Source organism: Sinohyriopsis cumingii, chromosome 9 (genome assembly GCF_028554795.1).
Source record: "Sinohyriopsis cumingii isolate HCF-2022 chromosome 9, ASM2855479v2, whole genome shotgun sequence".
Lineage (NCBI taxonomy): Eukaryota > Metazoa > Mollusca > Bivalvia > Unionida > Unionidae > Sinohyriopsis > Sinohyriopsis cumingii.
The window spans coordinates 52,576,305-52,600,364 of NC_142969.1; the positions used below are offsets into that span (position 1 = coordinate 52,576,305).

Below are 24,060 nucleotides of genomic sequence, written 5' to 3' on the forward strand. Positions count from 1 at the left end.
ACACGTTTACTGTGTCATAACAGTTTCCATTTTGCTGGGAAACGTTTATGCTCATGAACACTACCAATGGCAGTTTAAAATGCAAACTAACTTTTACCTACTTTGGATGTACTGAAAAAAAAATTGCTTCATCATTCCTTATGTGACTGTGCTATTTTTCCAACTGAAGTCAGACATATATGACCAGTGACAAAATTATTGATGAGATTTGTGGGCGAGTACACGGTGTTGATACTCTTTTCATGCTATACATTAGACATGTACATATATATTATACATGTACATGCACCAATGCGTGGTCCTCTGAATAAAGTAAAATATTATACATGCCTTCTCTGTTTTCACTACGGGTGTATTTTTCATTTAATATGCATCGAGGTAAGTTGGTAACTGGAGCAGCCTATAGCAACTGCAAAGCAGACTATTTGAACTATTCAGTAGCTTCAATGACACGACCACTTGGCATGTGCTGGATTTGCATGGAAAAGCAATTTCCCAACAAGTTGTGTTCAGGCATGTCTAAATTTTAACTCTAGCTCTTATTTTTTTTAACAAGATCTGAAGCTTTACACATGCTATAGAGGACCAGAGCATGGGTAATGGAATGTAACTTGCTCCACCTCTTACCTATTCTCATAATTACTTACGATTGGGTAATACATTTGAAGAAGAGACCAGTTTTTGGAATGAAATAAACTTTGATAAAACCTGATCATAATATGGGCTTACTTTCCCCCAGTTACATTAGAACCTAGTATAGTGCACAGATCTGTTCCAGTAATAACTGATATATGGTAAGGATTATGCAATCCCTCTATCACAGGGGAGATGACAACTATTACTGCAACCTAAACACAAGCATGTGAGGGATGGATTTTTTAAGGTGGTGATTATAGTACTAATCCATTTTTATCAGATTAATATAGTCAAAAATTATTATGTATGCCTGTTATGTTTCCTTAGGAGTTTAGGCCTCATAGTCTGGACATGAAAGCTGTCCTTATTATCTTCTGTAACTTCAATCATAATGAAAATAAAAAAAGTAGTGTTATTTTATTTTTTGTATGCCAAATTTCAGTGAAATCAAGAGAGTTGGATATATTCTAACTAGAAGCTTGAGTCAAAGTTAATTTTTTGTTCCCAGACAGTTTTGTGACTTCCGTGTTAATAGACAAAATCTCATTGTATTTCCCTCGAAAACTTGGTAATGACCTGGTCTTCATTTCATGGTCAGCAGTCTTGAATTTAAACTCCAGTATCCAGTATGTATACAGTTTGTGTCAGCACACATGTGCATTGTCCAGGATGGTTTACTGTGTGTTTATATTTCTTCCACCTCAAAAGCTAACTCACTCTACAAGAGTCAGGAATGTTTTGTTGTTAATAGTTATAGTTTCAATTATACTGTATAACTATTTGTCTTGACATGTCACAGATTTAATTTCTGTTCAATAAAAATGAAATTTAGCATGTGAATATTGGGAAGAACTAGTTTAAATGTGAAAAGTAACTTTTTCTGAAACACTGTATTGAGTTATTACCCTTGTCTGACTGCGCAGGAAACTTTACTGTTGCATTCAAAACCAAACTTTTTTAGTTGCATTATATTGGTGGTTGTATGGATATGTATATATGTATAACATTTTGTGCATTTAATTCACAGTTATTAAGGCTTCATGTTTTGAATTGTCATTTAATCATTCAGGTAATTTTGCATGATTTTTTTTCTTCCAAATTTGCAGTGAGTTCATGAATTTAGCAACTGGAGTTTTGAAAGAATGCTATAGTACAGATGAGATAAAGACATGGTGCCTGCTGATCCGGGAGTTGTCACAGTGGGGGAAAACAACCTGTGTTCTAATTGCTGTGAAGGCAGATAACAAGCGATTTATCTCTCAAAATGCATGCCAGGATCTCTTCAATAGCATATGGATGGGTGATATGACACAGGCAAATGGCACTATAACGGTCAGTGAAAACAATACATGTTTATAGCAAAGTTGAAATGGTTTGAACAATCAAAGTCTGACACAGTCATAATAACAAAGAGCAGACAGGCAATTTACATCCCTTCACAAGATGTTCAAACACTACTAATTGACGGCAATACTGGTTTAAACTTGTGGATTACTGATGCAATCAATTCAATTGCCAGTCAGAACTTCAAAATTTGTGTCTGTTAGACATTGGTGGTACTCACCAATTTGAGTTTGGTTGTATATTGTCGGAGGAGACTTATTCATATAAATATACTGGGTGTCTGTACCAATTTGACTTGGCTGTATATTGGTTGAGGAGATTTATAGTTATATATAGAATATTATGTTTGTACCAATTTGACTTTGGTTGTATATTAGTCAAGGAGACTTATTCTTATAAATAGAATATGATGTTTGTACCAATTTGACTTTGGTTGTATATTGGTCAAGGAGACTTATTCTTATAAATAAAATGAGATGTTTGTACCAATTTGACTTTTGTTGTATATTGGTTGACGAGACTTATTCTTATAAATATAATATGATGTTTGTACCAATTTGACCAAGGTTGTATTTTGGTTGAGAAGCTCTCTTCTTACAAATAGAATGTGATGAACCAATTTGACTTTGGTTTCATATTAGTTGACGAGACTTATTCTTATAAATATGATGTTTGTACCAATTTGATCGTGGTTGTATATTGGTCAAGGAGACTTATTCTTATAAATAGAATATGATGTTTGTACCAATTTGACCTTGGTTGTATATTGATCGGGATGACTTATTCTTATAAATATAATATGATGTTTATACCTATTTGACTTTGGATGTATATTGGTTGAGGAGAGTTATTCTTATAAGAAGAATATGATGTTTGTACCAATTTGACTTTGGTTGTATATTGGTCGAGGAGACTTATTCTTATAAATATAATATGATGTTTGGTATCAATTTGGCTTTGGTATTATATTGGTCGAGGAGACTTATTATATTAAATAGAATGAGATGTCTGTACTGATTTGACTTTGGTTGTATAATGGTAAAGAAGACTTATTCCTTTAAATATTTATTATTGTTGTAGGATTTAATGCCATTTTTCAGTACACGATAGACTATACATGGCAGCCAGTATTAATGGTGGAGTAAGAACCCGGGAAAACCCCGGAAAGAACCACCGACCCTTGAGAAGCTACTGGCAAGCTTTATCACATACCCACATTGGTCGCCTTTTAAATAGAATGAGATGTGCGTACCAATTTGACTTTGGTTTTATATTGGTCGAAGAGACCTATTCTTATAAATAGAATATGATGTTTGTACCAATTTGACTTTGGTTGTATATTGGTCGAGGAGACTCATTCTTTAAAATAGAATGAGATGTCTGTACCAATTTGACTTTGGTTGTATATTGGTCGAGGAGACTTATTCATATAAATATAATATGATGTTAGTACCAATTTGACTTTGGTTGTATATTGGTCGAGGAGACTTATTCATATAAATATAATATGACGTTTGTACCAATTTGACTTTGGTTGTATATTGGTCGAGGAGACTTATTTTTTTAATCGAATGAGATGTCTGTACCAATTTTACTTTTGTTGTATAATGGTCGAGGAGACTTATTTTTTTTAATAGAATGAGATGTTTGTACCTAATGGACTTTGGTTGTATATTGGTAGAGGAGACCTATCCTTATAAATAGAATGAGATGCTTACTGGTACTTGCAAGATGATAAGTAGTTCTTATGTAGATAACAACTATATATATATATATATATATATATATATATATATATATATATATATATATATATATATATATATATATATATATATATATATATATATATATATATATATATATATATATATATATATATATATATATATATTATTTTCCCTGCAACATCAGCATTGTCATCAATACTTACATCTAATTGTAACAGGAATAATTAGACTGCTTTATATCATTGGCAGACTTAAATGCAAAGAACCCCATGTATTTTGAATAAGGCTGCATTACTTTAAACAGCACATACATTTATCTGCTTATTATAAAGCCCTATTTCTTCAGAAGTTTTTACTAACATTGCCATTATAAACCCCTATTACTTCAAAAGTATGTACTAACATTGCTATTATAAGGCCCTATTTCTTTAGAAGTTTTTACTAACATTGCTATTCCCAAATTTAATCAGAATACAACTCTATTTTAAAAGTCTTGATTCAGTTACAGATACTGTACCCATTGTAATGACTAAACTTTGCAAAAAATCATTAAATGAAATAACGTGTTTTGATGTATTAATGCATAATGTTGATACACTGTGTGGAGTAGCGCTACCATGCTATTAAGCAAGAAGCTGATTTTGCCCATCATATCCCAACAGAATCCATTAAATGCATGACAGCAGCCAAAATGAGGAGAATATTGAATTATCTCACACATTATATTTGCATAAGAAGATATGAAATGGGAATATCATTATGTTACGTTTGTGCATGTACTTGTTACCACATGAAAGCAGTGACTATTTGGGAAGAATATTTCTTTGTTCCTTTTAATGTGACTGCACATCTATTGGCATTTGTAGAAACTTTTTGGGAAATGTTCATAGGGAAAAAATTCTTTGCTGTAAATTATCGCATCATAGCATATTCTCTACTTTTAGGAAACTTTATATTGTGTGTAATCTTGTTTAAAAATGAAAGGATTTCAAATGTGTAGATTGTTCTCACATTCCTACATAAGTTGGTTCATGTGTTCAAGTGGAGAACACTAGTGGAGAAAACTCATCATTCAATGCATGACTTGCATCTTTCTTCACTTTACTTCTTTCAGCAGATGACCTTCTGCTGCAAGCAGAGTGCACACAAACTGACAAAACCTCCTTGATTTCCATCATTTCCGGAGTATTCTTTCACAAAAATTAAGATAAATGTGAATTGCGAAACATTCTTATAAATAAGTCTCCTCGACCAATATACAACCAAAGTCAAATTGGTACAAACATATTAAATTCATCAGCAGTAACAGTTAAGTTGATGTCCTTAAATCTGGACATTTCACTTTGATCGACCTAACCATATATTTTTTAGTCTGGATTGGTGTTAATAAAGCCATTTTTGTAAATATTATTTCTTGTCAGTTCATATTCTTATTATTATATTTGATTGGTTCTAGATCAAAGTTGATTCATGTAGTATTTCATTATTTATGTTTTGTGATTTATTTGTTGATATATATCAAAGCAATGGCCGAGTGGTCTAAAGCGCTCTCCGTTACGGATCACTGCCATCTCACCCCTGTCTGCGTAGGTTTGAGTCTCGGATTCAGCCAATGTGGGTGTGTGAGAAAGCTTGCCAGTAGCTTCTCGAGGGTCGGTGGTTCTTTCCGGTGTTTTCCCGGGTTCTTCCTCCACCATTAATACTGGCCGCCATGTATAGCCTATCGTGTGCTGAAAAATGGTGTTAAACCCTACAACAACAACAACAACAATATCAAAGCAAACCTAATTTTGTATCTTAACAGAATTGTATTATTGTGCAAGCTATCTTCAGTAAATAGTTTTGATGATGTGTATTGCCATTACCTTTGAGGTCATGCTGTTTGAAAGTTGCATTAACAATATGCCATTTGGAAGCTGCATTAACAATATACCATTTGGAAGTTGCATTAACAATATACCGTTTGGAAGTTGCATTAACAATATGCCATTTGGAAGTTGCATTAACAATATGCCATTTGGAAGTTGCATTAACAATATACCATTTAGAAGTTGCATTAGCAATGTGCCATTTGGAAGTTGACCATCACTTTTCACTCTGGAAAGTGTGAAAAAAATATTTCATTTTAAGTCTGTATTGTTGGGAAAATTTTCACCATGGAAATTGTGATTTATCACCAAACACAGCAAATCCTTAAGTCTGAAGCAAAATTTTGACCCATGGGTAGAAGTTTCCAATCCTACACTGAAAATTTTGAAGAAGTCCATTAATCATATGCTATCACGTTTTATGAAAAGGTTTCAGTGGTTATTGACTTACTTTACAAAGTTATTATGGACAAAACAATTTTGTCATTGCATCATTAATATAGATATCTCCATAATTATACCAACATTTCAATATCGGGTAGGATGCAGGATTCATGTTTTTTCTTCATATAACAATGAACCAATCTGTCTATTCCTGTTTGTAAATTTTTCTGTGTGTTCAACTATCCTGCATGTGGAGGCTGTTACATTATGTCAATATGTCCAGAGTTCCATGTAGACTAGTTTTTCCATCCGTTGTGCAAAACATTATTGATGACCCACTCACATGTAAAAGATGCATCTGCATGGTATGGAGTTAAAATTATTACCCACCATTTCTCCCCCTATATCCTTGGTTTCTAATTCAGTTTCTTTTACATGCAATGTGTTTTATGTAAAAAGCGTTGGGTGATAGTGACGATGGTTTTCACAAGGTTGCCTACTACATGATGTTTAGTATCTGACATGATGATAAGCAATACTCAGTTACATTCATGCAGACATATTCAAGAGTGGTAATCTGCAACATGTTGACAAATGTTTTGCAAAACCTCAAATAAATAAATTGATATGATACAACTGAAATTATATAAAGATAATCTCTTCATTGTGTCCACTGTTGGAACCAAGTAGATGAACCTTTGGAATGAAACTTGAGCGATATTTATTGGCATGAATGGCTTCTGTAAAAAGGTAAAAATGTTGTTAAAGGTAAAATGTTTATGCAGACTCTCTGGATAAAGACAGTTGAATGAAGTCATGGTAATTTTAAAATTATCCCATTTTGATATACATAAACTGATTCTTATTACATATCGTTAAATGTTTGCAATAGAAAACAGATTCCAGTCATTTTTCTCAAATTTCTTCTGTAAGTAATTACTACTGGCACAAGAGTAAAGCATCCTATTTAAATATAATTGAGTACAACAGTTGGAATAATGTTTGATCTCTCTAAGTTAGACATAACTATCCTTAACATATAATCTGTCATACACATCCATTTTTGCTGTGAATTAAATGTTTCATTTTTTGTATAGTCCAGATACTGTTTGGACTGAACTTGAAGAAGAATGTCAATTTACTTTCATTATTATAAATAGCAGTGTTAAGATATTAGCAAAGGTAGAAACCTTGCAAAACAATATTATCCCATCAAATTCTGACCTGATTTCTTTATTAAAATATGAATGGGTCATTGATCCTATATCTCCTATATATATATATATATATATATATATATATATATATATATATATATATATATATATATATATATATATATATATATATATATATATATATATATATATATATATATATATATATATATATATTAATTCTGAGGCCTATAAAGACCAAACTTGAAGGATAGTGCATCTAGAGATCATAGCTGTATGCTTTGTTGTATAACCAAAGCAAGAATCAGCTTGTCTGTCCAGACAAACATAACACTCTGGTATGGTTTACATCTAAAGAACGATTTCACATATCTTCTTGAAACTTGCAATGCCTTTGTATCAAGGCAATCATATGTGTCCCTTATATAATTGTGCTACATGAGGTCATGTTTGTTTTTATTACAAATTGTGTATGCCTATCAGACTCTTGTCTAGCTAACATCTCCTAAAATGTCTTTATGAAACAATAGCGCATATTTGTGTCATGACATGCCAACCAGTCCTAACACAAACATATTAATGCTGAGCGCCTAGCGAGGCAGCTGTTAGTACAATTTTTGTAAGTCTTTGGTATGATTCGGCTAGGGATCGAACCCCCGACCTCCCGCATCCGAGGCGGACGCTGTAGCCACTAGGCCACTGGAGAGGTCACACAACAACATTATTAATGTACACAAGTCAGCCCAAATAAATTTGAACTTAGCCATGCGCTAGACATCACTTTCGAAAGAAACTGGCATTATGGTCTACTTAAAATTTAAATTTAGATTCATATTCTGAATGAATGCGCATTGCAACAATTTTTCCATTTAGTCTGGAATGAATAGATTTTAGTACTTTTTTAGTGACTGGATTTATCTATGTCAATCAAATATGAAGTACATCTGATTTCAGCATCTAGGAATCAGCGTGTTGACATCTGCAAGTGTGTTCTGTTCTGTCATTCAATGTTTGAAATCATAATGTGGAAAAATATGAAGTCTTTCAATTGCAAGTATCAAAAAGATGCTATGGAATAAACTGTTTATTTCATTTTGAGTGCAATAAGGTGGGTCTAGTTGCACTTGAAGTAAAGTCAAAATTACAGTACAATTTTGAAATGGGTAAGCAAGCTTGAGAACCCATGACAGGCCTCATGTAATTCGGATTTGCAGAACTAAGAAAGGAAATGTTGAGGAAATTTAGGACGTAAAACTGTAAATATAATTTTTGCCATTCTTATTACCAGCTTAAGATGACAGTTGATACCTTGTCACTTGCATGTTATTTGTAGGGACACAGCAATTTTATGACCTGCCACATCTATCGCTAGCCTAAATCAGAAACATTGTTTCAAAAATGATAACGCAGAATGTGGCAAAGCAGCTGATATGTGGCAGTCCACAAAACATCTGCTTCATTCAGAAACAAATTCAATCAACCAAAACATAAAGCATCTACTACATGAGTGTTCATGATTTGTTTACAAAGTAGTTCCTAATACACTATTGGGCACACATGTCATGCATTTGAGTACAATATGAAGTTCACTTGAATGCAAAATAATGAAATACTGCACGATCTTGACAATGTAAAGTTAACAGAGAAAAAAATGAGCATATAATAAAGTTTGCTCTAATTATAACGCACTGAGCTGTCAACTCATGGTCTCTGTTGTTCTAATTATTATACCACTGAACAGGTAGAACATGATATGCTGATGCACTGTGATGCAGATCATGGTCTTTATAGTTTTGTTCTAATTAAGATATAACCAAGCAACTAGAATATTACCTACTGATGCACAACATGATGACAGACCAGTGTCTGTGTAGTTTGTTCTAATTATGATGTAAGTTAGCAACTGTTATTGCTGTTGTTGTAGGCTTTAACGCCATATTTCAGCACAAGATAGGCTATACATAGCGGCCAGCATAAATGGTGGAGGAAGAACCCGGGAAAACCCCGGAAAGAACCACTGACCCACGAGAAGCTACTGGCAAGCTTTCTCACATACCCACTTTGGCTGAATCTGAGACTCAAACTCATGCAGATAGAGGTGAGATGGCAATGATCCGTAACGGTGAGCGCTTTAGACCACTTCGCCACTCGTGGTGTATGTGGTTTGTTCTAATTATAATACTAAGTGAACAGCAAGAACACAGTCTGCTGATGCACTGTGATGACAGATCAGTCTGTTTTGTTTCTTTCTATTTAAAATACTTATGTAAGTGAAAAGATACATCTACAGATGCTCTGTTTAATGGCAGATCATGGTCTGTGTAGGTTGTACTATTTATTATACAAGTGAACAGCTATAACCCTATCTGCTGATGCACTCTGTGATGACAGATCAGAGTCTTTGCTGATCTAATTATGATAGAAGTAACAGATACAATGCAATATGCTGATGCAGCTTGTGATTGCAGTTTGGGGACAGTGAAGTTTGTACTGTTCGTAATAAAAGTTTAACCCATTCTATTGATGCACTGTGATGACAGACTGGAGTCTGTTATGCAGTTCTAATTATTATAGAAGTATATAGCTAGAATGTAACCTGCTGATGCAATGTGTGATGGCAAATCAGAGTCTTTAGGTTTTTTTAAATTATAATGTAAGTAAATATGTAAAACCTAATCTGATGATACATTGTGTGATGGCTGACCAGGGTCTATATAGTTCAATCTAATTATAATACTTGTACAAGCAAACAGTTAGATTATAATCTATTGATGCATTGTGCGATGGCAGATCAGGGTATTTTTAGTTTGTTCTAATTATGATACAAGTGAGCAGATAGAACAAAATCTTCTGCTGCACTGTGTCATGTCAGATCAGAGTCTGTATAGTTTGTTCTAATTATGATACATGTACAAGTGAATAACTAAAGTGTAGTATACATGTGCCCTGTCTGGTGGTAGATCATAGTGTACATTTTCGTTATTTTATTTATGATTGTATACATACTTAGATATGGCATTTCATTTTAATTTTCAGTTGCTGATATGCATTGCCATTCCGCTACTGATTCCGCGGCTAGCAAAGTTTAAGGGGAAGGAAGAGGGTGAACTTGCTCCTGCTCAAACAACTCGCAGCAGTGTAGAGGTACTGTTAAGTCACTATTTTTCACAAGTTCCGAGTTTTGTAGGCTTTGGTTGCTACTGACCACAACTGTAAAGACCTAAGAACATGTATTCTTCTATAGAAACAAAATGACCTAATCCAGACTCCACAAAATTAAATACTTATGAAAATGTCTTTTTTTTTCAAAACATGAAAATTGACTCTCTTGACAATAAGTAACTAAGGCTTCTTTATAACCAGATAAATTCTGTTTGTAAATTTGATATGGTAACCTGGTATTAATATATTTTTGATCATCACCAAGAGCATAACAGTCTGGTATTAATATAATATTGTTGATCATCAACAAGAGCGTAACAGTCTGGTATTAATATAATATTGTTGATCATCACCAAGAGCGTAACAGTCTGGTGCAACTTGGATATCAATAATTAGTAATAATTTGATTTGTCAATATAAACATTTAATCCTGCAAATTTGTCAACTTTTTAGAAAGATAAATCTGTTTAAAAAGCTGAAATAGAATTTAAGAACAAATGATTTCGAAACAAAACCTCTGTTGTTTATGTCAACTCATTATACTGCTTTAACGTTCATCTCATGGAAAAGAATGCTCTTGTTATTATGTCTGGTATGATCTGTCACAGAGATTAGCATGTCATTGTTTGAATGATTACTGTTTACATTGACTACTGAGAATACTAAAATCTTCTTAGCTACAGTGGGGGCTTTTTAAATCATCAAAAAACTTTTTGCTACAAGCAATCTGTGTTTTTTTTTAATGCTGTCACTCATGCCCATGCGGAGCCATACACAAGAGATGCACACAGATCTACTGAGTATCTCATGCACTGCTAGATGCTATGGAACAGCATCACCATAGTCTTTTTCCTGCTTTTGCAGATCGCATTTCCATGATTGAAATCTATTAATTTATTGTGTAAGATACTGTATGTGATTAGTTTATATTTTGCACAGCAGTTTCCTTGATTAATCTTTGTTGATGGTTTTTATTAAGGTAATAAAGAAAGTCATAGAATCTGAGGTGAAAAGTTGACAGGTCATGCTTACTGTACCATTTTTATTCTAATCGATGCCCTGGGAGATGGTGCAATTTCCGGGGGAGGATTGAATATCATACATAACTGTTGGAGTGAAAACGTTCATAAATTAAGTTGTTTGATTTTTTTAACACTTGTTAGATTACTTGTATACAATTTTGATTCTTTTAATATATCATAATGGATATAATACTATCTATAAGCCTTGATAAGTTAAGAATTTCTTTTTTTGTGAAGAAAAGGGGATATGTCTAGTGAGGTAATGGTTTCTGTGTTAAGTGCCTACATATGGGACAACTAATTAGTGTAGATGTATAATGTACCATTTACTGTTACTCTTTTTGACGTTTGACATATCTTTTGTACCTCTTAAGGAGTTGGCAGGTATGCATTACTTATCATTCATAAATAATAGCTGAATGAGTATTACAAATTCAATGAATCTGCACTGATTGGAAATCAGATTCTTCTGGTGCAGTGTGCAAAGGAAATGTATGTTAACAGGTTGGTGTGTGATTTTTTTCTCAAATGAAACAATCGCTTTGATCACACCAGTTTTCCATGTAGCTGATTTATAACAGGCTGTATATTGCTAATGATTTCTCAAAATGTCATGTACATTTTGTTGAGTTTGCATCTATCTTTCATATGATTGTTATTCCACTTATCTCCTGTGAAACCCTACTATATAATTTTCATGTGAGTATATTGCACTACTATATAATTTTCTTGTGTGTATATAGCACTAGTATATAATTTTCATGTGAGTATATTGCACTAGTATATAATTTTCTTGTGTGTATATAGCACTAGTATATAATTTTCTTGTGTGTATATAGCACTATTATATAATTTTCTTGTGCGTATAATAGCACTAGTATATAATTTTCAGGTGTGTATATAGCATTAGTATATAATTTTCCTGTGTGTATATAGCTTTCATATATAATTTTCATCTGTGTATATATCACTAGTATATAATTTTCATGTGTGTATATAGCACTAGTATATAATTTTCATGTGTGTATAGCACTAGTATATAATTTACATGTGTATATAGCACTACTATATAATTTTCTTTAGTGTATACAGCACTAGATACAATCTTCATTTGTGTTTATAGTAGTTGTATATAATTTTCTTGTGTGTATATAGCACTAGTATATAAGTGTCTTGTGTGTATATAGAACTAGCATATAATTTTCATATCTGTTTATAGCATCACTATATAATTGTCATGTGTGTATATAGACTACAATATAATTTTCATGTGTGTATATAGCACCGGTATACAATATTCATGTGTGTATATAGCATTAGTATATAATTTTAATATGTTGATAAGACTACTATATGCCAAGGTAAAAAAATAATGAGAGCTTGATAGATTCATAATAATCATGTCGTTTCAAACTGCACAGTACGCATTCATTTTACTAAAACCTGATTCCATAAAATTAATGGTTACTTATTTGTCTCAACAGTTCCGGATGAAACAGAAGTCAAAACCACCACTTCTTAGAGGCAGGACTAATGTGAGTTTGAAACAAAGTCATCCTTTCCTGCAGGAGTAAGTAGTTTTACTAGTAATTTTTCCTATTTAGTAAAGTGTGAGACATAGTAGCCAGTACATAAGGTTTATCCATTCGTTGTCAGCTTTTTGACTACAGTTAATATAAACATCTGTTTTTAAACAGCAGCTGTATCTCTGGATTGCATAAGTAGGTCATCATTAAACTTTGCCCACAAATGCATCAAGAGAAAGGAAAAGATTTAAATATAAGGAGACCAAATGTGAAGGTCACACTTGTTGAAAGTTTAAGTTGGTGGTCTATTGGTTGAACTATTTGTACCTAGCAGTACTATTTACTGTAGTAATGAATGAATTGTCATCCAACATATTAGAGATGTTTACAATGGTATATAACATTTTGTGACAGATGTAGAGGTCCAGAGGTCAAAGTCATGGTCATCATTGGTTTAAGTTTTGGGAATAAAATTTGTATCATTAGGCCTTCAGCCAGATTCAGCAGTGTACATGGATAAATTTTGGGGATGAAGTATCAAAGATGAATGTGGCAGGATCATTTGTTACAAATATATGATGAGGCTATATTTTCTGTTAATTCATGGATTGTCAGATTTGATATATATTATTTTTTAAGGAATAAAGTGGTTATAGGGTAAGAGATCAAGGTCACAGGAGTTGTTTGGTTGTGTGTTACTAAGGTTTCTGTAGAGTCATTGCAAGCAAGATGACTCACTGACAATCACCTTGGTATGCATCTTAAAAAACATTTTACCGTGATGTAAAAGGAATCTGTTACTGTCAGAATTAAACCTTGTTTATTCATCTCACAGTAAGGCACAGATGCCTCAAGGATGATTATTAAGTGGCTTCAAACACCTCCACTATTACATTATTTCTACACCTCCTATACCATTGGGAGGGTTATCATAAAACATTACTGGCATATACATCTCGAAGTCCTTGATAAAATATGATATCCCTGAGAGGCTTAGCAGCTGTCATCAGCTTCTATAGTATTCCCCCTCTTTATATTAAAGATACTAAGATAAAAATGACTTCAACTGACTTCATCCAAGGATTGCAATGTCTAGTTTTAGTACTTCTCTAAAATTATTGAACAAAATAAAAAGAGCAGGCAATTTAAGTCTTATGTACATGGTTTCAAAAGGACACAACTCCCAATGCTACAGACGTTTTATGAAATTTAAGTCTTATGTACATGGTTTCAAAAGGACACAACTCCCAATGCTACAGACGTTTTATGAATTAATTGGAACTTATTGAAGATGATGAACTAACTCACTTCTATTGTATGAACAAATAGATTTGCCCATTAAAATATGGATGATAGTAAAGAAACTCCCATTTGGCTTGAAAAACATACAGCCTGACACTCCTGATGACATTTGGTTTAGATATTATAAATTAATAATTGAACTACCAAAGTTCTATGTATATTTGGTATCACTGAGACTTTTCATTTTTAAAATTGGTTGGAGTGCACAAACTGCCTGGGATGAGGTGTGGTGTTAGGGAAATAATATAGTTATTACTTAAAAATAAAATGTACCATGTTGTGTGCCATTATCCTTGAAATCCTACAGGATGTAGATCTATGAGCTGAGCAACAAATCCCATTGTAGGACTCTTGTTTATTTACCAGGTAGGTCATCAGTGATCAACTATAACAGATTACAATCTATGTAATGATTACTGTAAGAATTAATTCCTTACTTTCTTGGACACACTGTGCAGTTTGTAGTTGAACTCAACTTATCAGTAAACATACTGTAATAAACATTTATCTTGCTTTCAGACAGTGGACTAAAGATGATTCAGGAGATGAAACAAACGTCGATGTCAAGAATTTCAGTACAGTGGAGAAGTTCTCATTTTTCTATCAAGCACCTGTGGTTATTTTCTTTCATAATGTGGTATGTTCAGTACATTTCCCAATTTCCAGTGCATAGGGTGTAAACAACTTTTAAGAACAACATAGACCCAGACTTGAAATGCATTATACACCAGACGTTCTGAGTACTATATAGCCACCTATCTGTGGCTGTTTGATTCCTGTTGTTAAATACATTATTTGGTTATAACAGTCTGATTCTGCTGCTTTTTGCACCAGAAAGTTTTCTGAGAAATGCTAAAGTTACAATTTTGATTTTGTAAAATATGCATAAATCAGAACATGACTATGTGTTATTACTCTGATAGATTTACTCATTTTCAACCAATCTATAGTTCTGCAACAAACTAGAAATGATCCCCAGAATTGGAACAATGACGAATCATTTAGTGAAAAAATTGAATATGTTTAAAGTGCACCTTTAGACTTTGAGGATAAAAGTATTGTATGTGCCTTAGTTCAATGGAATATTTATCTCATCTATGTCTTATCAATTTTGAAATTGTGGAGAAGAGGTTATTCTTGAAGAAAATTATGTTGATTTAGCCAACAAAAGCCTGTATATTATTTGTAAGTGTACATTTTGTGATTATGATTATATTAATTAAATGAGATTTTTTAAAATGAAATTCAGTGTAGGAGAATAAAGTCTCCAACATTTTTCCTAATCTCTAGGCCAATTATTTCTGTTCCTAGCTTATAATATCTTGTTCCTGGAGTTAAACTGTAACATGAAGGCATACATGTTGATGTACATTACATATTTCAAATACTATTAAACCTCTCAGCAGGACTATGTCTATGGACTGAAATCATTACCAAAGCTAAATATTGTTTGTAACATTTAATGTTACAAATATATGGTTGTCCATAATATATGATATATATGGTCAGCGATCCCATTGCATTATTTAATTTTAATATTATGATAACAATTACACTGTACTTGACTTTAATCAACTGCCATTTTAGCAGACTATTGCTTTTAGGCTAAAGAACAATTCTTTCTATACTTTAAACTAAAATGTTTAACATATGGTCCCATGTCTTAACTCTAACTTTTTCATTTTCATATGAAATGTCTCAAATAGAATGTCAGTTTATTCATTAATCTGACATGATTATGCTATGCCTACTCTTTACCCAACCTGACACCAGGTAAATTGTTATGTTATTCCTTGTGATTATGACACCGAACAATCAGACCCATGCTCAACATAATTGTTAAGCTCTGTATTACTAATCTAAATGCTCATTTGAACCAATACAAGCTATTATGAGAATGACTGGTATTAGATTCTCAATTGCAAAATTTTTAATTGATATGGGGATGAACATGAAAGATTTTACCAACAATGCCTGACAGAAAATTGTCCACAATGACTTACGGAAATAGCCAGTATGTACAGGAATTTGCACATCTGCATTTCTCTATCAAGAATTATGCATCTGATCAAAATTGAAAGTATAATAATTTCTAGAAATAGTCTTGCTTCATTTAGTCAACATCTGCCATTCGCATCATTTTTGTGATGATATTAGAGGTATTTTTTCACAGAAAACTAAAGGGTAAATCTTTCAGTCTGTGCCAAAGTAGACCTGAAATTATGCTGACACATATCTGAATATGGCTGTTTGCAGTTTAATTCACATCATACACGATGAAATGCAATACATGAAGTGCATGCATTAGGTTTTGTAAATGAAATTCATGCATTACACCTCACATTGTGCCAGTTTTTTATGGATTTTATGGTGCCCTGTTTGAGAAGATTTGTTTTGTCTGAAATTAAGCGTTTGAAATAGAACTGGTCTGAAATTGCAATAGTAAACTCCCAACATGGAGCCACTATAAAAATACAATTGTAAACTCCCACAAACAAAATTGTCAGATTTGCACATGTTAATATATCTATTATTTCAGATATCCTACATGGTGTTTCTGGGCTTGTATAGCTACATCCTAATCAGCAAGCTTGGTCCAGACTTGTCTCCAGAGGAAATTGTACTGATTGTGTGGGTCTTCACCATTTTCACTGAGGAGATTAGACAGGTATGTATAATGTTTATAACCCTTTAGATTAACTAGTCCTGAATTTGAATTTTTATCCCCTGAAAACTTGTCCAGGATTCTTTTTATTCAGACTGCCATGTGATACTCTAGTTAATCACAAAACATACATTTCTTTCATATTGAGGTAAGCTTTACATATATGGTATTTCAGATTCCCTCCTCCTCTTCTCCCCCGACTGATTATTGCTAGATCCAGCTTTTGTTATTACCATTGCAGTGTGTCATGAAATGAAGGGACCATGTGACGTTCATTGTGATAACAATCATAATGCAGTGTGATATTGTAAACAGATTCAACTTTATGCTGAAAACCTTTACATAATGTATTACATTGCCCAACAAGAAAAATAAAGTATAACTTTAACCAGTGTAACATGGTATGCGCAGTGTCTGTTTTTTTTTTAGCAGCGTTTACTGCAAGAAGAAATTTGTGAACTGTAACATAGCATGGGTCACAAAAATATAATATAACTTCAGTTTAATTTCTAATAGTCTAGGATACAACATAAACTCATGTTCTGATGTCCAATCGGCTAATGTGACAGATAAATTTTTGTACTCCAGTGTTTTGGTTTGAGGGTTTTAACTAGATTTAAATTTTACATGCAAATGTAATATGATTATCCTGTTTAAATGTAGACTTGTGCACTGACCGTTGTGATGGTCTAGTAGTTAGAGCATCTGTCTTGGATGTTGGAGGTCATAGATTTGAGCCTTGGCCAAGTCATGCTAAAAATGATACTAACAGCTGCCACACTAGGAGCTCAGCATTAAAAGGTTATTGTTAGGACAGGTCGGCATGGTGTCAGGATAATGTGACTGGGTGGGATATGATGCTACATTTATGTGGCATGATGCTTCAGTGTTAGACATCACTCTAAAGTGCCACACTGCAGACATTGTAGCGACATGATTAAAAAAATTGTTAAAGCTACATTAAAAATCCAATCACACACATATAATGCACTATTCCAAATTGTGTCAGTTCCTATTAGTTCATATTCTGCTTTTTGACTGCTCCGGTGGTCTAGTAATTTGAGTGTCTGCCTCAGGTTCAAACCCTAGCAGAGTCATACCAAAGACTCAAACAGATGGTACTAACAGCTGTATTGCTAGGTGCTCATCATTAAGATGTAAGTGTTAGGATTGGTCAGCCTGGTGTCAGGATAATGTGACTGGGTTGGACATCATGCTACATGTTCTCGGCAAGATGCCCCAGTGCTAGACATCATTATAAATGCACTGCAGACATCATAGTGATATGACTGAATTTTTTGTAAAGCTGTGTGAAAATTCCAAATCACACAAACAAACACACACACACATATTCTGCGTCTTAAGCATTTATTCTTAACAGGCAATTGATTTAGCCATTGTAAAGTTGGTAGCAAAAGCATACAAAATACCAACTGACTAAGAACTAAGACATAACTCTCTCCTCTGCGTTTTTATCACAGCTGGTTAAGCATGGCAAGACATAGGCTTCACTTTTCTCTCAGCATTAGCAATCAAGATTCTGTGTTAGAGCTTTCTTTGTAATGATTGATTTAGCAAGTCCATGCCAGAGATGATACATCAGAGCTAAATTCTAGGAAACTCACCACATTCTTCTTTACCAGTCTTCACTTTTTTCTTGCATTCATTCTCAGCAACTTGTAATATACTAGAGTGAGATCAAATTTTGCACAAAGCTGTATTTAATATTATCTCTATCAAACTTATTATTAGACTTTTTGTATTTGGTATTTGCACTGTTGACTTACATTTTTATCCAAACATTGTAAGCATTGCATGGCAACAGCAACAACATGATGTCTTCATTGTTCAGATTCTTTGTTAAATTTTTGTGTTGACATTGTTGCAAGTCAGATCTATTGGGTGGGTGCACATTATGTAATGTCATACAAGTGAGACATGTTTCACAAAATCTGTGTTGAGCTTGAAGACCAATTTCCTGTACTGTCCATTAACTTCATAAAACTGGATAGACCAAAATTAATCAAGCACATGGATTTATTTCAGTAAGATCTTGCTCATTTTATCATATTCTCTAGCTCTGCTTACTTTAATACCTGTAGTCAGAAACATCTCTTAGCAAACTTAAATTTCATTAATAATGTTGCACTTTTCAAGAGGTATTCACTTCCTTGAGTCATTTGTCTAGTTTGCCTTTTTATTGCCATATGTTTTGTTTGCTTTATTCTGTAGCAAATTATATGTTTCTGCATTTTCTTTTGTAACAGGCTCTTTTAATTGCTTATTACTCTGGAATTTGTATTTGTTTATAAACAGACTGGTGAAACATACTTTACTTGAACTTGTCAATGCTAAACAATTATTCAAATAATTATTAATTACTTTAGAAAAACTGGTCTAAATATTCATATGGATAGAGTGAGATTCTCCGTCTGAAATAAAAGAGCCAAGATAAGGAAGTAGAATTTGGCATCATAATTGAACATTTTATACTGATACAGAAGTATTACTTAGAAAACTCATCTGTCACAGATTTGTTGAAATATTATATGATGGAGGAAGATAAAACAGTCATGCAATTTATTATCACGCTGGAAATTTTTATTTGATGTTGACTATTTAGAATTTGGTACACACTTTATTTTTATATAACCCTTTAACTGGTCTTCAGGACACCATGCTTCCGTTTTCTGCATTTTTCAGTTTAATGTGAATTGTTCTGGAAAAGAATAGCAAGACAGGAAGAAATGGAATTGGGTCTAAATTGAACATTTTACGGTCGTACAGATTTATTACAAGATAGTAATTTATTTACTAAGCCTTCTGATTTCTAATATCCCATTTGATGATTAAATACCTATTTTGTATTCACTACCTTGCTTTTTTTAATGGGAATGACTTATAATGTCTTCCATGTGAGCAAACATTACATTGCAGGATTTGCATTGATATTGGAGACTAGCAGTAGTGCTTGCCTGTATGTAGATGCCATATTTCTTTTCTCATCAGAATTACATAGCCACTGAATATTTTGAAAAGATACCATCGAGACAGATTAGACACCAATATGAACTGCTGTAAGGGAGAAACCACTTCTTCTAGAAGTGTGCATCAAATCAGGAAATACCTGTGCCCCCCCCAAAAAAAAAAAAATATTTTGTATGTAATGTATTGTTTTTAGTAAGGGATAGTGATCAACAGTCTGATTTTGAATGAAATTTGGAACTGACATGTTCTGTACAGGCACTGTCAAATTCACTTTAGTTACAGTATACCAGAATATTGTGCTAGCTGCCTGCATGTTCATTTATTGCTGTTTCTGTGTCTATTTTAATAACACTTTGCTTATGACTTGAGCTATAAAATCTGAAATTAAAATGCAAATGCATACATTAATAATTTCTCTTTATTTATGAAAATTAAAAAAATATCTAAAACTGGGCTAAGTGAATACAACTGATTTGCAGCATTCATAAGCTTTTGCTGTAAATGGACTGTTATCAGAAATGGAGAGATTTTATGGTGCTATATATCAAAAGGTAAAATAGGTGATTGATATTGCTTAAATGTAAATAGAATGCACAGTTCTGGCAAGATATTGAGATGAATTCAATTTTTTTTACATATCTTGCAAATGCTAATAAACCTAGAACAATTAACAGTTATCTTTTTAATTAGATTATCCAAAAAAAAGTAAAATGGGAAATAAAAACAAATTAATTTATTACAGTTCTTCACCCAGTGCATTTTGAGAGATACCTAGCCAGGTTGTATATTCACAAAGCTACTCCTACATGCAAACTTAAACTCAAAATTATAGTTCTGTATATTATATTTTTATTTTGAGTTACATATTTTTTTATAAATAAATTTCCATCAAAGAAACTTTCAAGCTTAACAGGAGCCCTGCGTGGCAGAGTGGTCCGAATTATTCACCTTTTCCAAACACTGCCATCTCACCTCTGACCATGTGGGTTTAAGTCTCAGGTTTGCCATTGTGAGTATGTGAGAAAGCTGCCAATAGATTTCCAACAGTTGGTGTAATCTTACTAGGGTTTTCCAAGGTTCTTCCTCCACCAATTAAAATCTCTGCCATGTATAGCCTATCATGCATTGAGAAATTGTATTGAACCAAGGACAAGAAAGAAAAAAAAGTTGAACAATATTCATTTACTATATAGATTGCAATTTGCAAAACCTTTTTAATCATTAATGTATGTAAACAGCTTGTAATGTATCAAATACTATGAATTTATTCAATTTCATTATATACAAGTTTTGTGACGTACCAGTTTATGAAAATTTTCTGGTTGCTGCACTTGCAAATTTAAAGACCCAATAAATAGAGATCTTTTTGTGGACCAAAGATTGCCATGTCCTTAAGTGCAATATTTATTTAAGTTCTGATGAACATGTAATTGCTCACAAAATACAAAAATTCAAACCCACAAAATAATACATTCATGATTAACTACTCAGTTTCACCATTGGACATACACTTAAGTTGAGGAGTGTAATTCACATGGGATCTGTCATTATATCCCAAAATACTTGGCAACAGACCAGCTATTTATGTTTGTTTCCTTGTCAGCATTTCTCACCATAGTTAAATAGAGATGAAGATTCACTGGGGTTTGCGTTAATGGTAGGCAGGCAAGCAAGCAGGAGTGTGTTTCAGTCATCTTGACTGTTTGTTAGTACCTCATGTATCTCATCTTAATTGTTTTGCCCATGAATCATTCAGAATCTGTATCTGTAATATATTTTATTAACTGTGTCCTGCAGTTATGTATTGATACTAATATTGCAATATGATACATATTACAATATAGAGTTTGCAAAGTGTTATCACCATTGATGTTGTAAAGTGCTAAACTATGCAACAAGTTTGTATAAGTTTTACTTTTGTCCTTGGCCTACTTCTTTGTCAATATTAGCTTTAATATAACAAATATTGAAAATAAGTATGTAATAAAAAAAATATAACATGCAAGCAGTTAAAGTGTTTATCAACATTCTGTTGTAAACTATTACACAAATTGTATAATTATCAACAATAACATATCAGTGTTGTATACTTTACCATCAGCCAGTTATTACATTTGATAGTAACAAATTGAATACTGAAATTTTATTGTAATAATTTGATTTATAATAGACACAATATACTTTAACAAAAATCAGCTGTATGATCTATTTTCAAAATAACATGGCTTAAATCAATAATTTACCTAGAAGGACACATAACTCTTCAGTTTTCTTTCATTTCTCAAGAAATGAATTTTTTGTGGAGGGGAACCAGTCTGGCAATAATGGCTAAAAAGCAGCACTAGAGTCTACAATACTCTCATTAAAAATACATAAAGCTCTTAAATATTGTTTCATTCCTCAAGTAATTCACATTTTCAAGTCATAAGACAGTATTGTCAGTATAGCATAGTCTAAATGTCATCACAGAAAATATAATGCTGCTGATACAATTTTCTATGATAGCTAAATTTTTTAGAATCTAATTGTTCCAATCTTTGTTATCATCCTACCAGTAAATTTAACCAATTAATTAAAAATACTAGATCAGGCAGTCATTGATTGGTTTCTCTGTGTAAATATTAATTGTTGTTCTGAACTTTAATCCTAATATAGTTTAATCAAAGTCTATTCAATCCTAATTGTTGAAAGTTCTGCACAAGAACTGTCATCAAAAAAACTTCAGATGAAAGTATTTTTTGCTAAGGACTTTTATATTGCTGACCAGACACTAAACTGGGTCCATAATGAGAGGATGTTTGGTCTAATCATAACAAATAACGGTATTACGAAGTGTTTTCAGGATGTGTAACTTTCATTGTATCATGACAGCATGCGATATTCAATTGGGATTTTACTGGATCACAAGATTGACCTCATCCAAGAATGTCCATGTTCTTCAGTGTAGATTTTGCCATAAAAATATTTATTGGCACATGTGTGCAAATGACCTTCCAAAGAATATGGATGTATCAGTATTCAACATAAAGTGAATAACTGCCATTTAAAAGTATGTTGAATCAAATTTAAAAATGACACCCATTACTGAACTAGTACTGAGAGACCTTTATGACTTGTATTATAGATGAATCTACAGATACAACATTTCAGTGGGATGACAATATTATGTAAAGCAATCATCTAAAACTATCATCCTCAGTAGAATTAAGAATATAAAGACAGAAACTTTTATTCTATATTACAGTGCATATGACTTACAGTTCTGAATTATTTTTTTTTCTGCCTGATGGGGAAGATCTGTCAAACCTCTGCTTGATATAATTTATAAAATGGCAATTTAAAATGGCTAATTTAGATTTACATGTTGAGTATTCGTCAGAAGAATTGTTAACGAAACTAAATTGTTAAACTTATTAATAATTACTATTAGCTTGTTGTGTGTCATACATATTTATCCTCTTTTCTTAAGAGAGCTTAAGGAGAATAGTTATTGACTAAATGAGCTAATTTCCAATTATTATTATTATTATTATTATTATTATTATCCAAATGACCCCTGTCAGTTGAATTAAGCTCTTCAGTAATCAATCTTTTTATAATGGCAATTTAAGTTTCGATTTATGTGATGATATGGATTTAGCTTAATAGCTTGGATTGTTTTCAGTTGTTATATATAACTGAACAGCTTCAGTAGGATGTGTCTGAAATATTTCTTATCTGCAGTAAACAGACCCGTGTTTCCATCATGTCATTTTACTGTCATTTCATTTATTTTCACATGTATGAAAATGCATTATATCAAAATATGACAGCTTCATTGGTATTTATATTTATGTCGTTTAGGTATGGTCCTATTGTTAGTCATAGTCCTATTGTTAGGCATAGTCCTATTGTTAGGCATAGTCCTATTGTTAGGCATAGTCCTATTGTTAGGCTTAGTCCTATTGTTAGGCGTAGTCCTATTGTTAGGCATAGTCATATTGTTAGGCCTAGTCCTATTGTTTCACAATAGAAAATGCCATATCTACTCGCTTATAAGTTGGATCTAGTTGCATATTACACATACTCAGGTCTGACAGTGCATAATATAAGTACTAACTGGATAAGTACAGTTAGTAGCAATCAGTACAATAAGCATAGTTAGTAGCAATCAGTACAACAAACAACATAGACCCCAAATTGCAGGCTCATTATGTGAATGTAGATCAGGATCTATGGTACTTAGTTTGACTCAACTTATAGGCAAGTAAATATG

The 24,060-nt window shown here is 32.7% G+C and overlaps 1 pseudogene across 1 annotated transcript in view; it reads left to right on the plus strand.

Annotated features, from left to right (window-relative positions):
• LOC149791816 (transient receptor potential cation channel subfamily M member-like 2) overlaps positions 1–24,060 on the plus strand; it is a 167,240-nt pseudogene that overhangs the window by 74,007 nt on the left and 69,173 nt on the right. The window contains exons 16-20 of the transcript XR_016423306.1: positions 1,743–1,968; positions 10,177–10,284; positions 12,809–12,894; positions 14,672–14,789; positions 16,692–16,820. The product of XR_016423306.1 is annotated as a transient receptor potential cation channel subfamily M member-like 2 (transcript). The remainder of the gene's footprint in view (positions 1–1,742; positions 1,969–10,176; positions 10,285–12,808; positions 12,895–14,671; positions 14,790–16,691; positions 16,821–24,060) is intronic.